The sequence below is a fragment of the Pleurodeles waltl genome, chromosome 4_2 (assembly GCF_031143425.1).
Source record: "Pleurodeles waltl isolate 20211129_DDA chromosome 4_2, aPleWal1.hap1.20221129, whole genome shotgun sequence".
NCBI lineage: Eukaryota > Metazoa > Chordata > Amphibia > Caudata > Salamandridae > Pleurodeles > Pleurodeles waltl.
The window spans coordinates 494,293,018-494,320,144 of NC_090443.1; the positions used below are offsets into that span (position 1 = coordinate 494,293,018).

General features: G+C 43.3%; 1 protein-coding gene and 1 long non-coding RNA gene across 14 annotated transcripts in view; one reads left to right on the forward strand and one right to left on the reverse strand.

Moving 5' to 3' along the window:
• Positions 1-10,717, forward strand: part of LOC138293000 (uncharacterized) — a 64,067-nt gene extending 53,350 nt beyond the window's left edge. The window contains exon 3 of the long non-coding RNA XR_011202869.1: positions 10,585-10,717. This is a non-coding gene — a long non-coding RNA (uncharacterized lncRNA). The remainder of the gene's footprint in view (positions 1-10,584) is intronic.
• The window catches only part of NFIX (nuclear factor I X), a 1,024,880-nt gene that overhangs the window by 806,965 nt on the left and 190,788 nt on the right, over positions 1-27,127 (reverse strand). The window lies entirely within an intron of this gene.

Genomic DNA, 27,127 nt, shown 5'->3' on the forward strand with positions numbered 1-27,127 from the left:
TGCGCTTGCGTTTCGCTGAGCGAGACGCTTTAGGAATTAAAAAGGGCTCGGAGCCCTGTCCATGTCACGTCAGTGTCTTTCATTGGCTCGTGGCTTGCCTGTTAGAATCTGCTTGATTTAATTAGTGGAAGGCACGCATACGCCATGCCTTTTCCGGTGGATAGCCCTCCTCGAGCGCATCGACCAAGTACAGGAAACATACGAGGCTCTCTGTTTTCCGTCCGGTTCGTGGACTACTTTTTCTCTATTTTCCCAGCACGATCTCGCTTAGCAGAAGTCGAGCGATTTACATAATGTTCCGGTTAGGAGTTTACAACGCTATCAGCTCTAACACGAGCAAACGCGAGACCCGTTGCATTGCAAATGCTTGTTCTTCTTTGTTACATACTGCCCCGGTCACTGTTGCTGCTGTCCATTTGAATAACTGATTTGCTGCAGCATTTCATTTGGTTTCCTGTGTCTTAACTGTCAACTGCATAAAGGGATTGCAGTTTATTTCAGGTCTCTGTGTGATGGCTGCATCCTTCTTGTCAAACCTGCTGTTTGTGCTATCACACTTATCCATATTGTTAAAATATTTCCTGAGTTTGACGGCCATTTATGAAGGAGGCTTCTGTCCTCGTGGATAACACGCACGGTGTCAACTAACCCAGTACGAGGCATGATTTTGGAGATTAGCTGGCAGCGTATCATTTCAGCTGCTTTCGTTGGCAGCAGTTAACTGGACCAAAGCGATGTAGGTGATGGACATCAATTCACCAAAATGCCAGGGGTAGCAAAAGTGACATCACATGCCCTTTGACCTTCAGTTTCACTCACATGTTTACACATGTGCACACATTCACACTTACACACATTTTCTTACGTAAACACACACCCGCAAGCATGCACACAACATACATTTAAAGGTACTTTTAGGGTCGAGCGCGCAAAGCGCTCTGTCTCTGTTGTAATCTCTCTCTGTGGGCTTTTAACCACGCCCATGTCAAGCCCAGCAGTTTGATTGGTTTGTGGGCTTGCCTTTTAAAATTTGCTTGATTTCATTAGTGAAAGGCATGCATATCTCATGCCTTTTCTGGTGTTTAGCCTGCCTCGAGTGCACCGGCCAACTACTGAAAACATACGAGGCTCCATGTTTTCGGTATGGTTTCTGGACTTTTTTTCTTTTTATTTTGTAGGCAGTGCGATCTCGCTGGGCAGTAGTTGAGCGCTTTGCAAGACATTGACCCTGTTTCATGGATAATTGCACTTTTGCCACTGTGTCTCACTGTGAGCAAACTTCTATTTCCTTTTGCGTGTCTGCTTCACGCTCATGGTGGCCGTTGGCTCGCTTATGTGAAACTGTTTTACTTTTCATTTTCAGTTTATGTGGCAAGAAAAGTCTGATTAGAAGTTTACAACACTAATAGCTCTAACTTGAGCAAACGCGGGACCCAACAAATGCTTGTTTGCTTACTTCAGCTTCCAGGTAATTGTTCTCAATTTTGTATTGCACGCATATTTCATAATGAAAGATTATTCACTATTATTGTAATAAAACATTGCGTTAAAACAAAGAGAGTGGAGCCCCAGACAACGCTGCTGCTATGTTCTTGACACTGATTTTGCCATCTCTGAGGTTTCAAAGGTAGTGTCAGGTGTCACAAGGGGAAAGCCAGGGTTGCAGCTGTGACCACTGGCAACCCCTAAATAACGTCCATGGTGTAGGTGCTAAAGATTTGTGCACTTTCACTTCAGAAACTGCACAGCTGTATGTACAGTAGTAACTACAGTGTTTTCAGACTGAACATATGAGAGTCGTCAAGATCATAAGGAAGCAAAGGATGCTCAAGTCCATACCGCAACTTCACTCTGCCTGTCTCATTAGCTTTTATGTGATAATGTTATATTCATTTTACCCCATCATCTGGGAAATATGATGTGCAGGGTGATTTTTAAATATACTTGTTGAGGAGTGCATGCAGGAAGTATTGTTTGCATTTGCATTGCAAGGGACCAGCAAAGTTGCTGTGCCATTCCTCGTACTTCTTAAATGTGTACTAGATTTACAAATTTCTGGTCACATGAAAGGATGCAACGACGACTCCACATGCGTTAAAATAACCTTCCAGGTCAGCTAACATAGCTGTCAGGTGGAGCCATGTTTTTCAATCCGCCCAGTAACTCCAAGCGTTTGGCCAGTGTCACTTTTGAGGTATGTGACAATGGACGAGGAAATTATGTTGCAAGTTTTATTTAATTATGCAACAAGGAAAAGCCCAATATGCTTCATATGTTGTGATTAAAGACAAATTGTGCAGTAACTTTTAGATCATCCACTTTTGTACACTGATGGCTAGGAAATGCATAGAAGTTCAATAAAAAATAGCTTTAAAAAAAAAAAAGTAAATATATATTCTTTGAAAGGGTTATCCACCAACAATCATTTTGTCATGCAAGGAAGCACAGGAACACCATTTTATTAATAGTGCCGTTGGGGCTACCGCACAATTTCCCATTTACAGCTATTGAGGACCAATTTACTGCAGCACTCACCTTCGTCTTTGGTGCGCAGCATCAGAGAAAATTCGCCCCTAAGTGCACACTTGCACCTTTCACTCTGAAATAGGAGACTTAATGGCAGCCTACACGTTGGATGGGAAACAAACTAAATTGACTTTCGACTATTTAAATGAAATACATCGAAAGGAAAATGAAAGTGGGAATAGTAATTGAAAGGAAAAGTCAAGACTGTTCATCACTAACAACAGCCAATCAATTCAATTTAGTGAGATGGTAATAGGGAGTTTGGAAAAAATAATCGATAAAAGGAAACAAGAGGGACAATATGACAAATGAAAAGAAAATACCCTAAAACTGCTAGAACAGGATAAAACAATTGAAATAAAGCTGCTACAGAAAGCCAAAAGTATAATTATTAAGAAGAAAGGGGGTTATAAAAACAGGGATTTTAAAACAGTCTGAAGACTGCGCCAAATTAGAACGAAATCATATTGAAATACTGAAGAAAATATAAGAAATTATACGGAGGAACGGAAGAGCCAATTCATTGATGATGATAAGTACACGTTCTTAAAAGTAATCTATCCAGTTATACCCACCATATACTACCGTCCAAAGGTACATAAGGATATACAACCCTGAAATGGTATGTACTACCATCACAGGGCTCACGGTTTAAAGGTACGCCACAATATACAGACTGCACCTTGGCAGCCCTGGCTAAAACTTTGAGTTCCTCCCTCTGGGGTACAACTGACTTGCTGACCCATCTACACAGCTTATGCTGGTTAGTGTGTATCTGCCAATTGAGCATGAAGCAGGAATGGAAGTGCACAGATACCTTCCACAGGAAAGGAATATATCTGTAAATGAACTAGCATAACTGGTAGTTCAGATGGTGACAATGCGTCTGAAGGAAAACGTCTTTCTCTTCAATCATCAGTTGTGCACACAAAGCTGTGTCACTGTCACGATAATCGTCGTCTCCCCCAGATATGCCAACATTTATATGTGCTGGTGGGAGAAAGAAAAAGCAGGAGGAGAAACACATGAAAGTTGTGTGGAGAAAATCGTGATGTGGTTATAATTTATAGGTGACTTGTTCATCATAAAGGATGCATCACAAAACAATTTTACGAACTAGTACAATCTGTAATTCACTTACATTTTAAGTACTTCAAGTGATGTATATTTGGATACAGAACTCAATTTTGAGAAACACGGATCCAGACAGCACTACTCAAGAAACAAACAGCAACAAATAGTTTGCTGCATTAAACAGTGGCCACAATGAAATCTCAAAAGAAGTGTTTCTTCTAAAAAAGTAATTATTTCACAGAAAAATAATTTCAAAGATGCAGCATGATCACAAAACTAAACTAAGGACAGAGAAAATATCAGAAATAAGGTGACTGACAGAAAGGAAACACGTTCGAAAAACAGAAAAGCAAATCAGAAGCATATCCAACAGGAACCGATAGGAAAACAGAGGGGCAGATGTAAGAAAGGTGGCGCTGCTCCCAGTGCAGCGCCACTTTCCTTGCGGCCCTTAGCATCCCCCTACCGCCACCATGTGCGCGCTGTATTACAAATACAGCGCACCATGGCGCAGGGTAGGGAGCAATAGCCTCACTTTTTTTTACGCTATTGTACTCTGCAGGAGCAGTGCCAACACTTTGGCACTACTCCTGCAGAGTACATAGGGGCCCATTAAAAATAATGGAAGCCCCCTTTTAATACCTGCTCTGAGAAAGCATTAAAAATGCAGAATAAAATGGCACAAGGAAATCTCTTAAATTTCCTTGTGCCATTTTTTCGCCCCCCCTAACAGGGGAACACCCCCCTTACATACATTATGCCTGGCGCAGGTATAATGTGGCGCAAGGGTTTACAAAGTGGCACAATGCTAGCATTGCGCCACTTTGTAATTATGGCGCAGGGAAAATGCCACTTTACCACTGCCTTAGCGTCGTAAAAATAATGCTATGTCGGTGCTAAGGTGGCACCAGGGGATATTAAATCTGCCCCAAAGTCCAACACAGATTGCTTAGTGATTCATTTCAAATAAGAGAAATTGAATGAATTGCTTACAAGTTATGTCTCAAGATAGAAACAAAGTAACAATGGATTCACTGACGCCAGTTCTTTTCTTTCCATGAGTCAGCACAGATCTACCCCATCAGTCACTTTTTGACTGAGCTTTTTTTTAAAACTTTTGTCAAAGTTTTGGGGAGATATTTTTTTCTGGTGTGGCAGGAATATTCTCTAGGAAGTCTGGCTTCAAGCCCTGCGGCTCTATCACCAACCGATATCAGTGACAGACCAGCACCTTGTTTGCCTCTGGTGCCTTGAGCGCGACTACGACCTGAAGTTCTGCATCAACTGTCAAACTATGAATCCGAATGCCTTGTGGAGGGGATCCTCCAAGCTTCTAGAGGCTTGAAATGCAACTTCACAGCACTTTCATCATGGTCGAAAGGAAGGTCCCGGAATCGGTTGCGGAGTCCAAGGTGAACAAGTTACTTACTTCGGAACCGCCTTATCTGATAGAGACTCTATTTAGGCACTGATTCTTTACCTTAGAATTATCCCCAAGCATCAGATTGGAGCTGGACATTTTGTTGTGTAGACTACCCCTGCGGACCAATAGGTGGTGCTGTTTGACTCCGCATGGCGTTGTCAGCATCGTCCGTTCCAGATGTGATGTTCACCACCTAATCACACTGACATCAGTTTCTTTCACAACTTTCCACATAGCAGCGCGGAGCCACGAAGAACACTGACCACTGCTATGGAAAACCAAGGCCCTTAAAGGTTAGTAGGTCTGTCCTTAGAGGCCCTTAAAGGTTAGTAGGTCTGTCCTTAGAAATCCGTGGGTGGGTTGGTAAGGAATCTGCAGCTAGGTAGAGTTTCTACCAGATAAGACGTTACCAAAGGTGAGTAACCTCATAGAGACTTCTCGCTGCAGATTCCTTACCTTAGAGTAGATACCCAAGCAATAACTTCCCCGGAGGTGGATTGGTGGACCAATTTCAGGCTAGGAAATCCTGCAGGACCGAACAGACAAAGTGCCCATCGAGACCGTCCAGGCAGTAGTGTTTTATAAACATGTGCATTGAGGCCCAGGTTGCTGCCTGGCAGATATCCAGGACTGGAACTCAGCGTGCTAATGCAGTAGTCGCAGCGTAAGCTCTGGTGGAATGAGCTTGCAATCCCTCAGAGGGTTGCTTTTTGCCCAATATGTAGCAGACCTTGATACACAGCATGATCCATCCGGAGATGGTCCGCTTCTCCACAACCCTTACTTTCTTTACTCTGACACACCCCACAAAGAGTTGGTTGTTCACCCGTCACTATTGTGTGTGGTCAAGATAGAATGACAATGCTCTTTTTGGGTCCAGACAGCGGAGGCGCTCCTCTTCCTTGGAGGGATGCGGTGGAGCGTAAAATGTAGGCAGATTGGAGGACTGGCCTTTGTGAGATGGAGTGACCACTTTCAGCAGAAAAGAAGCTCTAGTGCAAAGCACCAGTTTGTCAGGGTAGATAGTGAGGTGGGAGGCTTGGATGATAAAGCCTGAAGCTTGGTGACCCTCTGGGCAGATGTTATCGCCACGAGGAAGGCTGTCTTGATAGTAAGTAGTCTGAGAGGGCAATTATGAAGCAGCTCAAAGGGAGTGCAGATTAGAAATGCAAAGACAAAATTCAGGTTAAAATGAGGCATGATAAAGGAGGAAGGAGGGATTATATGTTGAAGACCTTTCAAGAACCTATTTACAACAGGGGATTTGAAGAGGGATGGCTAGTCAGGCAACCACAAAAAAGGAGAGCTGGCAGAGAGATAGCCCTTGCTAGTGCCCAGAGCAGAGCTCTGCTGGGCTAGAGAAAGAATAAAAAGAAAACTGTGAGAATGGGGGCAGATAAGGAATCAATTTGCTTTTCTGAACATCATGCTACAAATGTTTGACAATGGCAGGCATATACCGTCTTAGTGGAAGGACGACTGACACCCAAAACATTGTCACAGACTTCGGGAAGAAGGTTGAAAGGTGTCAACTGCCACTGCTCAATCAACAAAGGCGAAGAGTTTGGGTGGAGAACCCTCCCTTGCTGCTCTATCAGAAGATCCTCCTGAAGGGGCAGCCTGATCGGAGAATCGATGGCCATGCTCAAGAGGCTGGGATACCAAACTCTCCTTGTCCAGTCGGGGTCACAAGGAAGGCTTTGGCCCGGTTGTTCCTGATCTTCTTGAGAGCTATGGCCAGGAGTGGTATGGGTGGAAAAGCATACAGGAGGCATGAACTCCACTTGAAATAAAAAGCATCTCTGAGCGAGAGCTGGCTTGGAAACTCCAGCGTGCAAATCTGCTGACATTGCACGTTCCTTGGCGGTGGTGAACAGATCTAACCAAGGCTCTCTCCACTGCTGAAAAATACCTTGTACTACCTCCAGGTGGAGATGCCATTCATCATCCGCTAGGCATCTTTGGCTAAATTTGTTCGCCCTGGCATTCAGAGAGCCCTCCAGGTGTTGAACCACAAGCGAAATGCCCTAACATTCCAGCCATCTCGAGAGATGCAGAGCCTATTGACAAAGGGTCCAAATCCCCACCCTGCCCTGTTTGTTGCAGTTGCAGTACCACATGGCCCCACCCTGCCCTGTTTGTTGCAGTTGCAGTACCACATGGCAGTGGCGTTGTCTGTGAACACCTGGACCAACCTTCCCTTGATAGAGAGTAGAAAGGCTTTCAATGCCAATCGGATCACCTGGAGCTCTGACAGGTTGATGTGGAGTCCGCTAATCTCCACCTCTCCATGATGGCCACCCCATCCATGAAGTGGTGCATCTGTCTCCACTATGAGATCTGCTTGGGGAAGGGAGAGTGGTCTGTGGCTGACCCTATTGTGGTTGTTGAGCCACTACTGCAGATCTTTCAGAGTTCCCTCTGAGATCTGAACCATGTCAGAGAGATACCCCTGATGCTCTGCCCACTGGAACTTCAGATCCCACAGCACAGCCTACATATGCCAATGGGCATGTGTCACCAGCAGGAGGCCATGAGTCCAAGCAGCCTCTGAGTCTGTCTCAATGAAACCCAGGATAGAGGCTGAAACATTGTTTTTATAGACTTAACCTGCTGTCCTCACCGTTTGGGAGAATAAACCCAAAGCTGCACCATGTCCAGAATAGCTTCGATGAGAGGGAGTCAGATGTGACTTAGCCACAGTGATAGTAAACCCAAGTGAGTGCAAGAGGTCCTCAGTAGTCTGGAGGTGTGAGATGACAGCCTGATGCAAGCCCACCTTCAGCAATCAGTCATCGACATAGGGGAAGACTGGCACCCCTGATCTCCAAAGATGAGGTGCATCCACCACCATCATCTTGTTGAACACCTGAGGGGTGCTGGTAAGGCCAAAGGGAAGCACGTAAACTGAAAGTACTCTGGGCCCACAGTGAACCGCAGGTCACGCCTGTGGTCAGGCAGGATGGGTACGTAAAAGTATGCATCCTGCAAGTCCAATCCTACCATCCAGTCTACTGGCTCCAGGGCAGATAGGACCTGAGCTAATGTGATCATTTTGAAATGCTCCTTCTTGAGAAAGTAGTTGAAGGGTGTAGGTCATGATAAGGCAAAATCCTCTGTACTTTTTTGGCACCGGAAAGTAGCAGGAATAGAAACCACAACCCACTCCTCACATCGGCACCCTCTCAATGGTTCCCTTGGCCAAAAGAGCTGTGAGTTCCTGGAGGAAAGGGGTTGGGTGATCCTCCATCAGACTGTTGTAAGATGGTGGCATGAGTGGTCACGAAGGGAAGGGAGCAGCCCCTTCGAATAATGTGCAAAACCCACCTGTCCAATGTTATGGACTGCCAGTAGGGCATGGAATGATGAATCCTGCTGCCAACTGGATGTCCATGATGATATGAGGATAGATTAGGAGGGTTCTGCCTGCGAGATAGCGGACTAGCCTGACAGCTGGCTACACCCAGGAGGTCTGTGGGTGCCGTGCCCTTGGCCCTTCAAAGGCTGGGGAGCATGCGCGGCCTGATGGCTGAGATGGTCATTGTGTGGCTGGAAGCCCCATCGTGGTCACAAAAGGAGCAAAATGTGGATTGGTGGTGACGAGGGGCCATAGAAAGTCCCAACGACCTAGCCATAGCCTGACTTTCCTTAAAGCAGTCCAGCGCCGAACGTGTCTTGTATCCGAAGGGACAGGAGCCATCAAAGGGCATGTCCATCAGAGACAATTGGACATTCTCCAAAAAACAGTCGTCTTCAACCAGGAGTGGGGCTTCAAGGCCACTGTCAATGAAACCGCTCTGCCCAGTGAGTTGGTTGTGTCAAGTCCACATCGTAGGATGAACTTCGCTGAATCTCTCCAGTTGGTGACAGCCCAAGAGAGCACAGCTCAGACCTCCTCCGGAACCGTTAGCAGCACCTGCTTGGAAATAGTAGCTCAAAAGGGAGGTGGTGTTCACCGACCACAATGCCGGGCTGGTGGAAGAAAACATCTTCTTTGCCAAAGTATCCAGCCTCTTGGATTCCCTGTCCAGGGGTGCGGTAGGGAGTGCACCAGGATTTACATGAGATATGGAGGCTTGGACCACCAAGCTCTCCGGGATAGAGTTTTGGGTGATGGCGTTTGGGTCCCCTGGAGCAGGGCAGTTTTGAAGGGCAACAGTCCAGAGCACAGGAGCCCTTTTGCTTTGCTTGGACCATGTTTCCAGTAGGATGCCAGTGTGGGCCTTGTTGAACTGAAGTAGCCATTCTGAATGGGAGACTCCTGGCTGCAGCACCTCCGTAAAGACGTTAGTCTTAACTGCCCTGAGGGTAGGCTAAACTCCAGGACCTTAGCCGACCTCTGCACCACCATTGCAAGGAGGCTCCTTTCTCCGTAGCCACAATATTGAGAGAAAGCATACCAGTTTCTGGAGAAGTATCAAGTCCGCTGGCTTCACCCAGTTCCTCACACCAGTCCATGCTAGGGCTTTCTTCATAGTACTGGTATTCTTCAGGGTCCAGCGGCCCAGGTGTCGGGGTATAGAATGGGCACAGCACCACTGGCACTGCATGGAACGTCATCATCAAGACCGGTGTCAGGGAAGACCAAGGTCGTACAACCGGTGCCGGTCTGGATCAAAGAACAGATACTTGGGGCACTACTGGAGCTGCATTCACCAGCACGGAACAGAAGGGACCCTTGCCGACCTCCTCCTGGGAACCAAAGGCACACTGGAGGGGTTGGGCCACCCAAAAATGAGGCAAATGAGGGGCACTGACCACAGATTCTACCTTAGGTCCTTTGATGCATGAGAAAACCAACTTTGCATACAGAAAAGGTAGGAACCTGAGAGATTCCCTGGTCAAAAGTGATATCACCACTTGAGTTATGTCGAGCAAGAGCTCAAAGGTTTCCACCATTGTAGGAACTCAAGGCATGGAAGCATACCCCCAGTAGAAGATTTCCACAAGGTACTGTTTGGCTAAGGTGTTCGAGAGATTAAACAGTCCCTCAATGCAGTGCACAGTACATGATTTATGTTTTGGCGTACCCTTGTAAGAAATGGTATATATATATATATATATATATATATATATATATATATATATATATATATATATATATATATATATATATATATATATATATATATATATATATATATATATCACAATCCATCCCATGAAGAAGCATATACAAGAAGATATATGTGCCATTGACAAGGAGGATCAGCATTACCCTATTGCGAGACATTTTGTTTCACAACACTTCCACGATAGAAACCTTCTGTCTTACTTTGCTATTGAGCACATTCCTACCTGTGCTAGAGTGTGTAATAGGGAACTGAAACTGAGACAAAAGGAGTCTAGATGTGTCATAGACTTGGGTACTAAGATCCCCAATGGGTGGAATACAGAAGAGGAGCTTAGCGTTCATCTACTAGATACTTAAATAACCTTGTCCTTTATGATCACTGCCAGTTCAGAAAGTCTAGTTCCATTTTGTATGCTTTTATGACTACATTTAAGTGTTTTTAATTGTTTTCTTCTTTTCTAAATTAACTTTCTTTCTTATGTTTTAGGAGGAAAGGAAGGGAATCTTGGTCTAAGATGTGGTGGTGCACATTCGGACAGGAGCCCCCTACCTTCTTCTCTTCCCTGAGGAGACCCTGATAGGAATGAGTATAGATGAGACTTGTTAGAGTTGATCTTGGGTTTGGTTTTATATACACGCTATATGTTTTCATTGGTATTTTGGGGGGGAGACTACTGTATGAGAAGGCTATGTTGTTCCTTTTCTTTCAGTATTGAGTGTAACTTCAATGATGAAACTGAGTTGTTACTTTTACAGCCTGGGGGTTGAGTGTGGGAACCACATGATTAGGGGACATAGATCTGGTTCTAGATTTTTCACAAGCCTAATGGCCCACTTGGGTAGTATTTTCTTTGTTTGAGCACATCATCATGGATATGTACACTCTACAGTCCTATTGAGTGTACTGATATTGATTTATGTTGTATTTGGCATGATGTAAACTATGAAACTTTTTTCCAATGCTACTATGACTATTGTGCTGCTTTATATTTTTGTCATCTGAGGAAGAGCTATGTGGCACAGAATTCACCTAACACTGTTTTCTTTTATGCGCAGCAATGTATGTATGTATGTTCCATGATATTGTTTATGCATTTTGCTTTTTGTGCCTGCAATGTCCCTCCTCACAATCTGGATGAAGCATACTATCCTGCATAAGAATAAGTAACATATTTATTTGACTCATTTCTGATCGTTCAGGACTAGCAACATAATGCACCAATATTATGTCACATTTTATGTTAATTTGAAAGAAATCCACTGATAATTTAATTACAAGTTGGCCAAGAGAATTATTAGCATGTGAATGAACTGTGTCTCCCTCCTTTATTTTTGTGCACTATTCAGTGGTATAATCACAAGAGATTGATCATGTGATCAAGGCTTTGGCCGAAACGCGTCATGTGGTGAATAAACTGGATTTACCAATCTGCACCTTTTGTTGAATGGTGATTTTTATAAGTATATATATATATATATATATATATATATATATATATATATATATATATATTTATATTTAAATTCATATATTACCTATTTGCGGTTGCCACTAGGTAGTCATAGTTAGGGCCATGTTTCCATAGAAAAAAGTTTTTTGACTTGCCTATATCTTTGGCAATGGTGCCAGTGATTCTTGTTGCTCACAGAGAGATTCAGGGTGATCCGTCAATCAGGGGCCGAGAAAAAGTGGGGGGTCGAAAAAGTTGCATTTCCCATGTTAATTCCCATTGGACCTTTAGACACGACTACAGCCCGAACCACTGGAAGGAATTACACCAATTTTGACAGAAAACTAGCTTCCGGTATGCAGATTACGCTTTCACTTATGTGGTGTAAATCCGTTCAGTAGTTTTTGAAATATTAAAGGGATAACAAATTTGTATATCTCTAGCCACGACAACTTCGCGAAGATTAATAGCTTATGCATGGCAAATGCAGAGCTTTGATTGGCTGTCAATACTTCAAACCAGGAAGTGTTGGAAGCCATCAACGTGAAGAAAAGGAAAAAGGGCCAGTGCAGGGACACCCTGACTCCTTAGCTCTGGTGGTGGGGTCCCAGAGGCACACCTCCCTCCCAGGGCTAAAAAGCATTTTTTTACATTTTTGCCACAAATTTGCAGATTTTTTTTAAAAAACAAACATGGGCACCCGTGCATGTTTCTGTGAGGCTCCCGGGTGGACCAGGTAATGGGGCATTTACATTTTAATGTGAGGGGCCCTCCAGTCCCCCGCACCACCGGGGACCACCACCTCTCTGGGGCGTTTCTTAAGTTGTATGTGGAGCAGAGCTGTGTGGCCCCCCTACAGCCCCGGGTACCACCACCTCCCTGGGGAAATTCTCAAACTGTGTGCGTGGGGCGCAGCCCCAGGGACCACCACCTCCCTCGGGCACATGTTAAAAAAAAGAAAAGGGGGTCCATTTTGGACCCTCGCATCCCCAGGGACCAACACCTCCCCTGGGCTAGTTTAGATAGAGGGGGGCCAACCCCCTTGAGGAGCCATTGATGGCCCTGGTGACCGCCCCCCCCGGGACATAACTGTTTGCTCTGGCTTGGTTGCAGCTTTGACAGCTGCAGCCAAACCACAGCAAACACTCTGCTCGCAGCGACGGAGAGCTGTCAAACAACTCTCCCTTGCTGCGAGCAGAGGTTTGCTCCGTCTCACTGCCCACCAAGATGCAGGCAGGTAGACAGAGGAAACATTGCTCTCATTGATTAGGAGCTGCTTTAGGCAGCACTGCTGGCTCCCACAGGGGGGTGAGGAGCCAGCTGGGACAGTGGGTGCCTTCAGGTTCCCCTCACGGTCCCCAAAATAGTGACTGGGTGCCCGGCGCCCCAATCCGCCCCAAAAAAATATAATTAGGCTGTGCCCTGGGGGATGGGGTCCCCAGGACTGAGATCGGCAGGGGTTGGGGGTGGTGGAGGAGGGAGGCATATGGCCTCCCCCCAAAAAAAAAATGTAAGTCAGGCCCTACAGGTTGGGATCCCTGGGCTGAGATTAGCCTGGGGGGGTGGCCAAACCTCCTGCATGCATCCAAACCCAAGTTGCATACAGCCAAAGGCTGTGAGCTGCATGAGATTGGATGCAGTGGGTGTTTCTTTTGTAATTATTGTCTGGATCCGCAGATCCACCAGTGGATTTGTGGGGCTGGCAGTTTACAATACCACATTATGGATCAGAGAAGGGATTGCCTGCAGGTAAGGATATATTTGTGTCCATATGTTAATACTGTTCAAACGTATATTTATAGTTCATTAATGCAAAGCCTTTATTATTAGGATGAGTGCTCTAAGGGAATGTTGTAAGCTCGGACTGCACTTCTGATAGTGGCCCCGTATAAAAATGGTACATATGTTTGCAAGTTTAAAAATACAAGACTAAGTATAATGCTCCCAGAATGCTATCTGATTAGAAGCAAATATTTGCAGATGCTTGAAAGCAAGATTGATGAGTCTTTGCTTTCAAATTAAATGTTCACAAAAAGTGGTAAAAAACGTTTTGTTATAGAACTGTGAACTTTTAGGTATAATTTCCTTGAAGCATCATCTAGTAAAATATGATGAGTGGTGCTAGTATTCCCAAAAAATATTCATAATGGAAAATCAGTACAGCCAGTTTCATCAAGCTTATGGGAAAAAATGAAAATAAATATCATTGGTATGTCTGATATTGATGGTCTGCCTTTTGACTTTGTCAATGTGTGTCTTGTTTTGACATGATTTATGTGAAACTTTATTATTGTGGGAGGTGTCAGGCCCTCACCATTCTAACAAGCATTGGCAAAAACAATTGCATTTTTTCTGTCAAAAAGCACACATGGCCACAGTAGTCCCTAACACTGAACAAAACAACTTTGTTTGCAGATATGCTTCAAGTGAAAGAGCAAAATGCTGTCACTCACAGTGAAGCCAGTCTATAGCTAGACAGAGAGAATTTTAATAAAACAAAAAGTCTTGGTTAAATCAAGACCTAATTAGGGGGCCAATTCATAAATAAATTCACAAAAGTGCACCCATGGTATATGCCCTTGCTTTAGTGCAGATTTACAGCTTTCGTGAATTCACAATAATTTACAGAAGTAGGCCAGGAAATCACATTCCTAGAAAATAATTATGAACTGCATTTTAGCATGAGCAAATATGCATGTGTAGATCTGCTCATATTTGTTGAGCGTTTACAAGTTCACTTTCCCTCCAACCACTTTTTTCCTAACCATGGAAGGGGATTTTCTTCTGCCCTTGTCAGGAGTAAATTTCCATTCTTTATCAGTATGGGAAAAAGATTAGAGAAGAGGTGGTGAAAACCACCAAAACATGCAAGTTAGTAGGCTTGTACAAACCCCAAAGCACACTCCAACCCTGTAACTATTGCTTAATGCTATCTCCAGCCCTAGTATGTAAATCTGTGGAAAGGTGGCAAAATGTGAGAATTGCTAGAATGCAAACCATACTCTACTACCTGGCACCAAAGGGACAATTAAATTATTTTATAGGACAAGTAGATTTATGAAGTAACCAGTCCCTGGAACAAGTAGATATTTTATTAAATTCCACATCCCTGCACTAGGGCTGCATTATTTAATATGTTGAACTTTTTGTCATCCATTGAACTATGCTCACTGCCCACTGAGGCCAGATTGCTCCGTAAAACTAACCTGTAATTTAACCAAATCTTCTATACCAGGGAATTCAGGGCCAGCAATGATTTTTGTACCATTTTGTTTCTGTTTCATCATATGTTGCATTAACTTTAACGACCCATGGCAGCATGACATTTTAGAACTCTTATTAAAGCACTATGTGGGACTAGATGTTCCTAGCAATTCAGGGTCAAAAACTACACTTCTAAAAGTCTGACTGCATGCTCAAGGCCATTGTATAAATTGGACTGCAAGACTTTTGAGAATTATTTCAAATTTTTCCTTATCTTTTCACCCATGTGGTGAAAAGATGCTAACATAAATGAGTAGACGGTTTTATAATTCCAATGTGGCATGTTTCATTTGTTTGTCCTTCTTCTTTAGTGTCATACATGCACTTTAAAATGGTGATGAATTGGATGCTGGTCATGTGACCAAGGCAGCTTTGTTCAAAACGTTTCAGGAATTTTGTGTCCAATAAACCTGGTTTTGCAAATCACATATGGCCCTGAGAGAGCACTTCCTATGGGGTGTTAGATTGAGGATTCAGGATATATACACTCATATGCACACACACACACACACACACACATATAGGTACATTATATGTAGAGATATATATATGGATTTAAAGCACATGCTAACTGATGTAAATCCATATGTCTTTTTATGGAAGACCACAAGTAAGATGTTGGGGTCAGGCACAGTGCTCAGATTCCTGAACTCGCCTGATTTACAAATTGGAAGACCATTAAACAATCACAGCAGAAACTCCAAAAGTGTGACATGAAAACCCAATTGGGATGCATGTTGAGAAAAATACAACCATGTTTCATACAAAGATGTGAGATATTGGAAATTATGTACCTCTAATATGCATTTTCAGGCACCATGCCAATGTGATCTTGTTATCTTAAAAAGGATATTCAGAAGTTTCTGAACTGCATCTCTTCCAGTTTTTGATGAGGCCGTTGTAACATTAATTAAAACACCAAGTGATTCCTCATTGATAATTGAGTCACAAAATTCTTTGTACAGGACAATCCAGACTAGAAAAGCCCTGATATTTGACAACCTAGACAATCATCAGTGGCAGCGTTGGCTTTATTCTTTTATAAATTAAGCAATGGTTATGGGTGAAGACTAATAAGCATAAAATCTTATTCTAGGAGGTTCGGACAACTCCGTATCCCATACTGGCACAGTACTGTCACCCTCTTTATTAAGGGGAGAGATGTATGATATGTTTTTTCAGAGTGTTGCTATGTGTATTCTTTTTTGCATTCTCCCCCCTATGTTTTCTTATTTCAATAAAAAGTTAATTGACAGATAACATGTTCCTTCATTCTGCTATAGAAATGTAGTCTAATCCATTCAGCTCTCTCTTTTTCAATGATCAAGTAACTCTGCTTATAATGTAGAGTGAGACAGTCTTATCGGGAGACTTTAGAGGCAAAGTTAAAGAAGATATTAGGCCTTATTCAAGTGGCCACAGTCCAGACAGGGGCTACAGGGCCTCAACCCTGGCGGTTGAGGTCTTTGCCACTGGTGTCCTGGAGTCTGTCCTGCTATAGCTCTGCAAAGTGGACCAAGTACAACCCTTTCTGCACTTGACTCTTGAGTTAGCAAGTATGTACAGTCACCGGCTTCTCAGGGAGTTAGTGTGGAGGGCAAGAACGCAGAAGCCAACAATCATCCAGCAGGCACAATAAAATATTGTCCAGCAAACGATTGGTCTTTTGAGTTAAAGAAAGTACTTTAATACCACAGAATTACTCAATACTACACAGAGCAATAAAGGGAATGCAATTTAGGATTAAAATCACGTTTGGGACTAGATGCCATAACCCTTTGTGCCCACTCTCTGCTTACAATGTTCAACGGCATTTGAGATATTGTGGGCCTCATTTTTCGGAGGGAAAACCACCACTCCGGTTTTCACCCACCGGCCCAATTATGAGTTTTCTGCTGGGGCAGTAGGCAGAAACAGCATTTCCACCCGCTGGCCCAGTGGAGTACTCACCACAACACTGACACCGGCTCGTAATCGAGCCGGCGGCAAAGTTGCAGTGCGTCGGGTGCGACAGCACCCATTGTGCTTTTCACTGCCCGTAATTCGGGCAGTGAAAAGTGTGACGGGGCTGTCCATGGGGTCTCCTGCAGTGCCCATGCCAAGTGTATGGGCAATGCAGAGGCCCCCAGGGGGCCCCGGCACCCTGTCTCCGACAGCCTTTGCATGGCCGGCAGAGAGGGGAGTCGTAATCCCAAGGGGCAGGGTTGCCCTGGCGGATTAAGACCACTGACACAGTCAGGCTGTCGACTGGTGGCAACGTGGCGGTGCTGGTGGGTCGAACTGTGGTGGCTCCGCTATGGTAGTAATGTGGAGGCCAAACCACTGCTTTGGCAGGGGTCCAACCTCCACTACAAGTCTGGCAGTCCCAGGACAGCCAGGCTCGTAATGAGGGCCTGAGTGTCTAATATGTGCCCAAGCTGCATGAGCTCCTCGTTCCAGGTTCCTTTATTGTTATATTCCTTTTTAGAAAGTACCATTTGAATTCCTCAGTAGTTCAGCTCTCGCTACTGCTAGTCACCGCCTCTGCTGTTGGGGACATCACATACAATAAACACTTATTTGTACCTTGTCTACAATATGCGAATCAGCACTGGATAGTCCTAGCATATGTGGCATGTATGTATGAAGTGGTCCCACTCCAGCATTGGTCTTTGGAGTGGGTGTGGCTGTGGTACCAATTTTGCTCGGGACATGAAGATTTTGGTGATCTAGGTGAGGAGTCCTCTTTTGGCATCTTGCTATATTCGGCAGTTGTAGCCTCCGTAGGCTGGGGACTGGTGGAATGCTAGTTCAGCAAGTGTGGCCATCAGGCTGATCTCAACTTAACAGCTGGTCTTGGCATTTGTGGTCTTCAGGCTAATCAGATTTTGCTCCCCAGCAGTGCAGGAGTGGTCCGATGGCACTGGCACCAGTCTTTCAGATGCAGCAGACTGACAATTTCACTGAATGGTTGTTTTTATGTAGAAAACTTATTGCAATTCACAATGAGAACTATTTACGGAGACCGGAGGACCACTTCTACACATGGGTCGCTGATGGTTTGCTCCCTGGAGCTCACTTGGTTGCACTGGTTAGTCCCACACAGGGAATACACCAGGCCTATCTCCCTGGAAAATCTCTCCTCCTGAGGGCCAGGCACACTCCTTTACTCACCCAGCAGGCAATCAAGTTTCTAGGCAAACCCTTGGCTCCTTCAGCAGAAAGTACAAATTTCAGGTCATCCCTGAGAGACTGTCTGTCAGGAGGCAGCAGCCCATGTCACACAGCAGCTCTGTCAGTACTCTGCAGACCACTGCTTTCCTTGGTCATAAAGAACTTAAACCTGGAACAAAGTGATGTGGTTTAGGTCCTTATTTTATGCACATACTCTAGGCAGGGGATTGGATGCAACGGCTGAGGTTTCAGAATTAGTTTGGGTTGGTTCTCTTTCAATTGTACTTTTCAGGCTGCTTTCCAGACACAGCCTTTGCACAAATGCATGGTTCTCATAGCAGATAGCACTCAGGATGTCTTCAAGCTGGAGCATCCTACCTAAAACATGGACGCATTGAGGTGTGAGTTCTTTGCATGTGGCTGATATCAGTCTTCCTGAACAAGCAACCTAAGACACACAAAAGGGCAGGCCCTTCCTAGAAACTTCCTCACTTCAGGCAACATAAACTATAGTCCCACCCTAAAAACTACCAAATGCAAGTGCTCAAGAGGAACAAATTAACAGTCATTTGCTAACAAGGCATTCAGTGAATTTCTGAAGAGAGACTGCTGCATCCTCTTCACTTCAGTGTCTCGGTCTTCATCCTCCAGCAACAGGAATGCATGCAATAAACCTCCACTGTCTAGTGAAGATGTACTGATTATCCATCTTGTGCCAAAATGGATCCCACTGGCCTCAGTACACAGACTCACAATCCACTGTGTCCTACTAACATATTTGTAAATATCACACACATGGATACACATGCGCAATGTCAACGCTAGGTTCTGGGTTTCACATCACAGTGGAACTTTACAAGAGTGGAGTCCGTAGACCACACTCACCCTGGCACAGAAAAAGGCCTGGTCACTATACATACTATAAACATACTATACAGTGCCACTCCCACTTAATGTGATACACCCAAAGCATGTACAGTAATCTTCTGCCTACCATGAGGGCATGCTTAGTACACTCCTCCCCATCACAAGTCAGGTCCTAGACTGAAACACACCTAGGCTTCTGTGCACATGCTAGATTATAGCGACCTAGGCTTCTGTGCACATGCTGGTTTATAGTGACGCTAGAGCCTAAATAAAAGCATGGAAACCAGTTTCAAATGAAGTTGGCACTTATGGCAGCGGTACATGACCATTTACCATGCAGGGGACATTCCAACAGAAGCAGGACAGGTCCTAGATTGAAAAGCACCCAGGCATCTGTGCACATGCTAGATTAGAGGGATGCCAGGGCTAAAATAAAAGTATGCTTTATCAGTTTTAATTGAAGTTGAGCACTTACGCAGGGGTACATGACCATTTGCCATGTAGTGGACATCCCATCTTAACAGAAGCAAATAGAACAAGCATTTTCAATGCAACAGGGCTCGCATTTGCTCGAGTTGGAACTATTTGCGTTGTAAACTCCTAACTTAACTTTTCTTGCCACACAAATTAAAAGCAAAAAAAAACACAGCACGATCGCACTGCACGATCATAACTGCGCTATGTAAACCCCAGCGCGATCACACTGCGGGGAAATTAACAGATAAAGTAGTCCGGACCCCAGGCTCAAAACATCGAGCCTCGTATGTTTTTGGTAGTTTACCGGTGCTGTGCAGGTGGGCTAAACACCGGAAAAGGCATGACGTATGCATGCCTTTCACAAATGAAAGCAAGCAGATTTTAAAGAGGAAGCCCAGGAACCAATGAAAGAGACTGACGTGACCTGGGCGTGGTTTGAAGCCCAAAGAGAGATTACTTTATGGACGGAGTGCTTTGCGCTCGCCCATAAAAATAGATCTACCTAAAATGACAAATGCACCCGACACACTCATAACAATTCTCCCTTAAAACAGTGCTGAATCATGTGCAAGGAAGACATTTACTGGCTGCTGAAAGTACTGTAGACCAGTTTTTGTGCCATTGTAATGTAGACATATTTTAAACATTCTTTGCCATGCATAAACAATTTCAAATCCAATGAAAACATAGCAACAGGCATAAAACGCCAAATTACATGATACACAAATATTTTGGCAGATTTTCCAAACTATTTACGAAACTTAAGCGAATGAAAATGTCTCCAGAAAGAGAGAAGGTCTCGCATAAATCGTAATTCTATTGGGACTTTACTGCAATTCACAGAGCTTGAATACCAAAAACTGCATCGAGGGGAAGTAGGTGACCGCGTAAATTGTTTGTACATAATTCACAACTATGAACTTTAATTCGTCACTTACAATTATCTGATGCGAGATTATCCTGTCTGTAACACAGTTTCTTTATCTTTTATTTGTGTGGGGTTTAGAAACAGGATAAACTGGAAATAAATGGAGTCATGCAGATCCTCCTAGCAATTTATGCACCTCCAAAAATTTTAAACTGTATTCCACGGCTGTTCTGCACCCTCAATCACAACCAGATTTTGGCTGGAAATTAAAATGTTTGCATAATTGCACAAACACGGAAATGACGTGTTCAAAATGACTGCAAATTTTGTTTGCACCAAGTGTTCCCTATTTTGTAATAAATTAGGTGCAAAGCAATTTAAAATAATCAGTAATGTAATTTGCACTGGGGGTCTTCCACCTGATTTGTTTTTTCATAAAGGCTTTAATCTGCAGTTATTTAGAGAAGTATTTTTCCTGCAGTTACTGAAATTAAATGAGGGTATCTAATGTTCTCTATGAACTCATCATATTTTTGTACTATTTTCTTAATAGTTAGGGATCAGAAGGGAGGACCCCTCTTGGTTCTTCTCATCTCCTGTTTCCTATATTTTCGCATCACCTCCAACCTTATGCCCCTACCAGTAATTAATGTGGTTTTCATTTTAAAGCATCCTGGGCTTACCTTTTTGACAAGTAGTTATTTAGATGCTGTACAATTTCTAGCCAGTGAAAAAAGGATAGAAACCAAACGACCTAGAAAGCACGTTTAGAGCAAAGACCCTGCCGCCATGTGAATGTGCTTAGAAAATGTATTTTGGTGAATACAGTTTATGGAAAATATTTCATTTCAATCATTCGCTTACGACTTGTTTAAGGGTTTTGGGAGCGTCTAGAGAATTTCCCTGGTTCTTTCATTTTCCGAATGAGCTATTCAAACTTTTTTTTTCATTTTTTTGTTATAAGTAGTATAGTTATTGTTGAAATTCGTTGTTTAAGGGATAACTATTTTGCTTTCAACACTTTTAGACAATAATAGTGAAAGCACGTTTTTTCTGTGATGACATTAGTGGAGAAGTGTAAAGGGATTCCAGAGAGCAAGGACAGGTCTTTTCTCCACTTTCAGCTAAGTCACAAATGGGAGCCCCATAGGGGCATATTTAAGTAAAGTGGCGCTAAACATGGTGCAGCGCCACTTTTCTTGTGTCTTTTAGCGCCCCCTACCACAACCATGCGTGTGGCGTATTTAAAATACGGCGCACCATGGTGCATAGTAGGAGGTAATAGCGTCATTTTGTTTTTTTTACACTATTAATGTTCTTTGCAAGAGTAGCACCGAAATGTTGGCGCTACTCCTGCAGAATACATAGTGGCCCATTGTATTCAATGGCATGCCCCCTGTTAACGTGTCCTCTGAGCAGGTGTTAAAAGTGCTGAAAAAAATTACGCAAGGAAATCTGTTAGATTTCCTTGTGCCATTTTTTTGGGCCCCCCAATGGGGGAACACCCTCTTTGCATACAATATGCCTGGGGCAAGCATAATGTAGCACAAAGGGTTACATAGAGGCACATGCATGCATTTCGCCACTTTGCAAATATGGCACAGTGATTTTGGCCTTCTAACGTCACATTAGCTTAAAAAAATGACGCTAATGTGCCATTAGAATGGCGTTAGTGGCTCTTAAATATGCACCCAAGTCCCCTTGGTGGCCCCTCTTCAGGTCCCCTGGGTGTTTAGGATGCCTATGAGTACTATAATTCAATTATCTTTTACATATGCCATTGTCTAAACTACATTGCTGAAACATGCTTGATTGAATTTCATCATTCATTTTTCACAAACATAGTAAAAGCCTGCTCATTTTGATTTGCACCGAGTGTGTCTGTCTCATTACAGGTACAGCATATTATAAAAGAATGTTCTTGCTTAAGAATTTGTTTGGGGTTCTCTGATAAAGTTGCTCTCTAAACCACTCTTTAAAAAGCTTCATTGTCTTTCCAATTAATACATTTCAGCTTGTCAGTGTTAGCTTTCAGAAAGTGCCAAACTTCTTGGCTCTTTACTGTGATACCTACATGGAAGGGACTAGAATGCCCTAGAATGAATGATCCAGGAGCTTAAAGTTAATTAGAAAAATATTGCTTAAAGTAATAAAAGTGATTTCAGCAATTAACTGAACCTAATTTGACATCTTTTAATTTCCCGTAACAGTATAAGGCTGCTCCAGCTGAAATAATACATATGTCTCTTAACATTAGTAAAGAATTTACAAATTAAATTGTTTTTGCATTTCGGGACGAAAAGGTGATGCAGATAAAAAAATCACCCCCACTCTACCTTAAAATCCCTTTCCCAGACTTGGGTATGTGAAATTAAATGAACCTGTAAAGGCCTGTAAAACAAACTCACTGCAAAACAACTAAACAGTTTTTGGATAAAGATAGGGAGCTTTGAGTTCTGCTGGGAAGAATGAAGGTGCCCTTGGCCGCAATTAGCCTATGAAGGAATCTTGCAGTCTTTTATGCCTTTGCACCTCCGCCTTAAAAAGGGACTTCCCTGAGGGGGCAGGCTGTTTTCCAAATGCTGGAATTTGGGACATTGTTTGGTGGCAGAAAAAGGATAGGGGAGAGTCTTCACAGGACCTTGAGACACTACACGGAGTGACCAGCGTTCCATCCGCCCCTTCTGTGGCCTCACCAACCTGTGGTCTATCAGGGCAGCTTCTTGTGAGTAATATTTACAAGAAGAGTTTTCAATCGACATTATTTACGTCACTTGAAAAGTCCGTTTTTAAGCAACGAGGGTGTTCATTTGAGGATAGTTAAAAGTTGTCTGTAAAAGGTAACTGTTTCTTCAGCAATTTATGTTTTAATTAGCTCAATTAAATGTCTGGTTTGTGGTCCTTTGGAAATGGGACGTGAAGAAATTAAAGGCACAACCAAAGTCTGACCACGTAGCACAGGGCAAGTGTTCTAAGCAACTCTGCCCTGCCCTTTAGAAACATGCTTGTAGCAACCGTGTTAGTACGTCACAGAACAGATCCTGGTCTCCATACTGTGGGAGGGGTGTGTGGTAAAGGGTAACAGAGTACCTATATTTGGTGGAGGGACTTAGGGGCACGGATATGGGTATGCACAAGATTTATACAAGACCGCATACTTCACTTGTCTTCCTGTTTTGATTTTTTTGTGCGTATTGTTCTTGAGCATAAGCAGAGATGATATCCCCTGGAGCTCATTCCTGCAGTCTATTTTCACTGAACAGTTTGTCATCGCTGAGGTATGCCAGAGGAGGCCTGGAGGGGGCCTCGGAGTGTCCTGAAATGCCCTCCGCGCCGGAGCCAGAAATACAGAGTTCTGGGCTAAGGTTCTAGCTCTACATAGACGAGGGAAAAAGTGTGATGCCATGTGAGATAAAGAGAAGAGGAGAGAGATGAGAAGACAAAAGAGAGACAGAGGAGATTGCAGCCAGCAGAAAGGAGGGAGAATTAGAGATGGAAAAGAGAGGGGACAGAAGATCAAATAAAGGATAAAAGGAAAGAAGGAGGGGTAGTCAGGTAAGAATGCATTAGGGGGAACAAGAGAAGAAAGAGAAGACAGACTGCAGGTCAAGGAAGACGTGTTTGGGTTTGGAGCACAGGAGAACATGTGTGACAGCAATACTTTGACCATGCCCCAGATTAAACCACTTATTCCACCGCCCTGAAGTTACTGTGATCAGCTGTCCCAGTAAAATTAGTGGAAGCAGCGCTTACTTTGTTTAAAAAACACGTGGCTGCCCCAAACATTCCTCGGTAGGCCATAGTTCACTCCTGCCACTTGCACAGCCTTTTCCACCACTGATGTGGCCCATTTCTATCCCTGTCGCCACCCACTGCATGCAAAGATACTGCCCATGCTCTGCAGGTAGAAAGAGAAATTGCTACACACACTCACCAATAGCATGTTTTAGATGTGATGGTAGTGCCAGTGGGCTCCTGACAAGAAAAACAACAACTTAAATCTAGAGGTCAGATGAACAAAGCAGTTTTTCGATCGCAAACACCCTGATTCGGAGTTTACAATCAAAGAAACACTGCTCTGCTTTTAGCAGTGAACTAAACACATTTTAGAAGTCTGTTACTTTTTAAACACACTGAAAATGGGTTTACGAATGGATAAGGAATCACTATTTGAAATGAGCAAGTTATAGGCGTCCCTTTCACTTAGTGAGTGATTCGCATCCATATGTACAAACGGTTTAATACCAAAATAGCAAAATTTTCCCCTTGTGAAGTTTGAGAATAGGCAGTGGTCCACGGGACCAATGCAAACTAACAAATTTGAAAAAAAACAGAAAACTTATTTTTCAACGCAGCCCATTTTCCTTTTCTGGAAAACCGTCTGCATTTTAAAACAGATTACTTTTCTGAAATGCGATCACAGACTTTGTTGTCTGCTGACACCAGCAGGCCATCATCCCTGTGATGGCATTATAGAGAGTCACAATTTGTGATCTACATCATTAACATTCATGAAGTAAATCGAATTACAATGCACTATGATTCGATTTTTAAGAACCAATTTACCACTAAATAGGTCAGTTCTTGAAAATCTTTACTGTTCACAAAACTACTCTAGTTAGGGACCACTATTTTGCAACCAAATATATGTACTTCTGGCCCGTGGTTACTGGAGACACATATACTCCTCACACTTTTTACAAACAGAATTGTTTGAATTTTCTCTGTGAGGAAAATATTACAAAGGGAAAGAGAAAATCATATTAATCTAGACTACCATGCAGAAGTGATTAAAAAAGTATAGGCGTCCTTTTAATAAATTAAGGAGGTGTTTAGTCCTTGTATCTTCTTATCCATCTTTATATACTAATTGTTTTGCTTGCATTGTGTTGTATTTGGCCTTTTCTGTTATACATAATCAAGACTGAATGTGAAATTAAAAAAAATATTAAAAACGAGAAAGAGACAGGTGGAAAATAAATATTGTTGGCAAGCATGATAGAAAAGGAAAGAATGTGATAAAAAAAGGTCAGTAATAAATGACCCGATATGTGGGCGTGAAGAAAAAAAAGGAGTAAGGGGTGAAAGAAGACCTGATGTGTGTGCATGATGAATGGGGGACGAAAAGAGACTAAAGTGTGATGAGCGATCCAATAACCTTAAGATGGGAAGGTGGGACACAGGAATGAAGAAATTATGTGTGGGGAAAGTGCAGAGGAAGAAGGACCTGATGTCTGTACGGTGGAGGAGAAAAAGAGAAAAACAGGAGAAAAGAAAGGGATGCATGTGTGTAGGGACAAAAGTGTCCCCTGCGTGGTTCTGGAGAGATTGTGCCTCTGCTACTACAATCACAGTGGATTCTGCAAATACAAAAAGTGAGCATATTACAAGACGCATTTTAGAACCATACCTGACACTTCAGTTTGCACATATGGCGTACATTATTATATGATATCATTAGTGAGGTGGTCTTTAAGGTGCGACTCGTGGGGCAGGTCTCAGGTACTATTGTGCTTCGAGACCAAAACACCGACAATTGTTCTACGTGGCCTTAATTTTCTCCTTAGTGCATCCTTCATCACAAACAAGAAGACCTGGAGCGACAATTTACCTATGGCTAAGTGGATATTTCACTAATGGCCGCCACTTGTATAACTATGGATTTTTAATATATCAGTTATGTGGCACACTTCAGTGACAGTGATTGCTCTGACCCGATGTACATAGACACCGCTGTTGTCTCAATATCAAGAATTGAAAACAACTTGTTAGAAATAAATTCTGTGTCTTTTATTGATTTGTTCACGTCCATAAAGATTTAGATGCCTGTACTGTCTCATGATGTTGACCAATTAAGTTAAGTAGGTTAGGTTCATATGACACCACCTTACCATATAAATTCACTCTGGGCCATATGTACTAAATCATTTTCCCATAGACACAGAATGGGTAAAACCCTTTGATACATCTGGCCCTCTGTTTTCCAAATTATTCCGCTCGGGTTCTCTTTTCAGTACTTACAGTTTCATACTCAGTCTCCCAGCGGACGAATGAGTTGCCCTATTTGTGTTCAAATGACAATTGAGATTTATATCTAAGGATGGGTCTCAGTTTTGTATTTAAACATGCATACGAGCAGGATATATGTGTTCTGTATGCACTGATGGGCCTGATCCAAGTGTTGAATGATGGGGCTAGATGAAGTATCCATGGCGTGGCCACAGCAGAGTGTACAGGTGCAGGCTGAAGTAGTGTCTTCAGGGTTTACAGGCAGCTGGATTTGTGAAAAGAGTCAGACCTGTAGTGGCCTTCACAGCACCCAAGTGAATGATGGATCTTGCATACTCCTCCCAATGACCTACACAGTAGTGCCACAACAGAGTACTCATAAAGCCTTAGTACTAGAGGTGAACACATTCTGGAACAGCAGGTGAATTCTGGGAGCACAGATTCTTTCCAGAATGCCAAAAACGCATGGCTGAAACTACTTCACTGAGCAAATGAGAGTGCCATGCTAGAGCGAATTGTCCTTCCTCCGGGTGCAGTACCGCCGTCACCCTTATGGGTCTGTACTCAGTCAAGGCCATTAGTTTCTACAGGTCTGCCCTGTGTGGTGCAAGAGAAATTCATACACGCCCCTACTAATATCACTAAACATCGCTCTAAACTTGTCTACTCATCCTAAGAGAACTGTCTGCTGTCCGGTGCTTTTAATGTGTAAAGGAGGGTATCAGTTCTGTTATCAATAATCTATACCGAACTGTCCCCTGATCGGGTTAATAGTGATTTCTGTAGCCAGTCTCCTGCCTGGCACCAGTAACACCTGTCAGGTATTACCCTGAACAGCATAATCCTTTATGAAAAATTGGCTAATCCTGAGCCTGTCAGAGCACACCTCTTAAGCATCAAGATGGACGCCATAGCAGAATGCAAGGCTAACCGGGACTGGG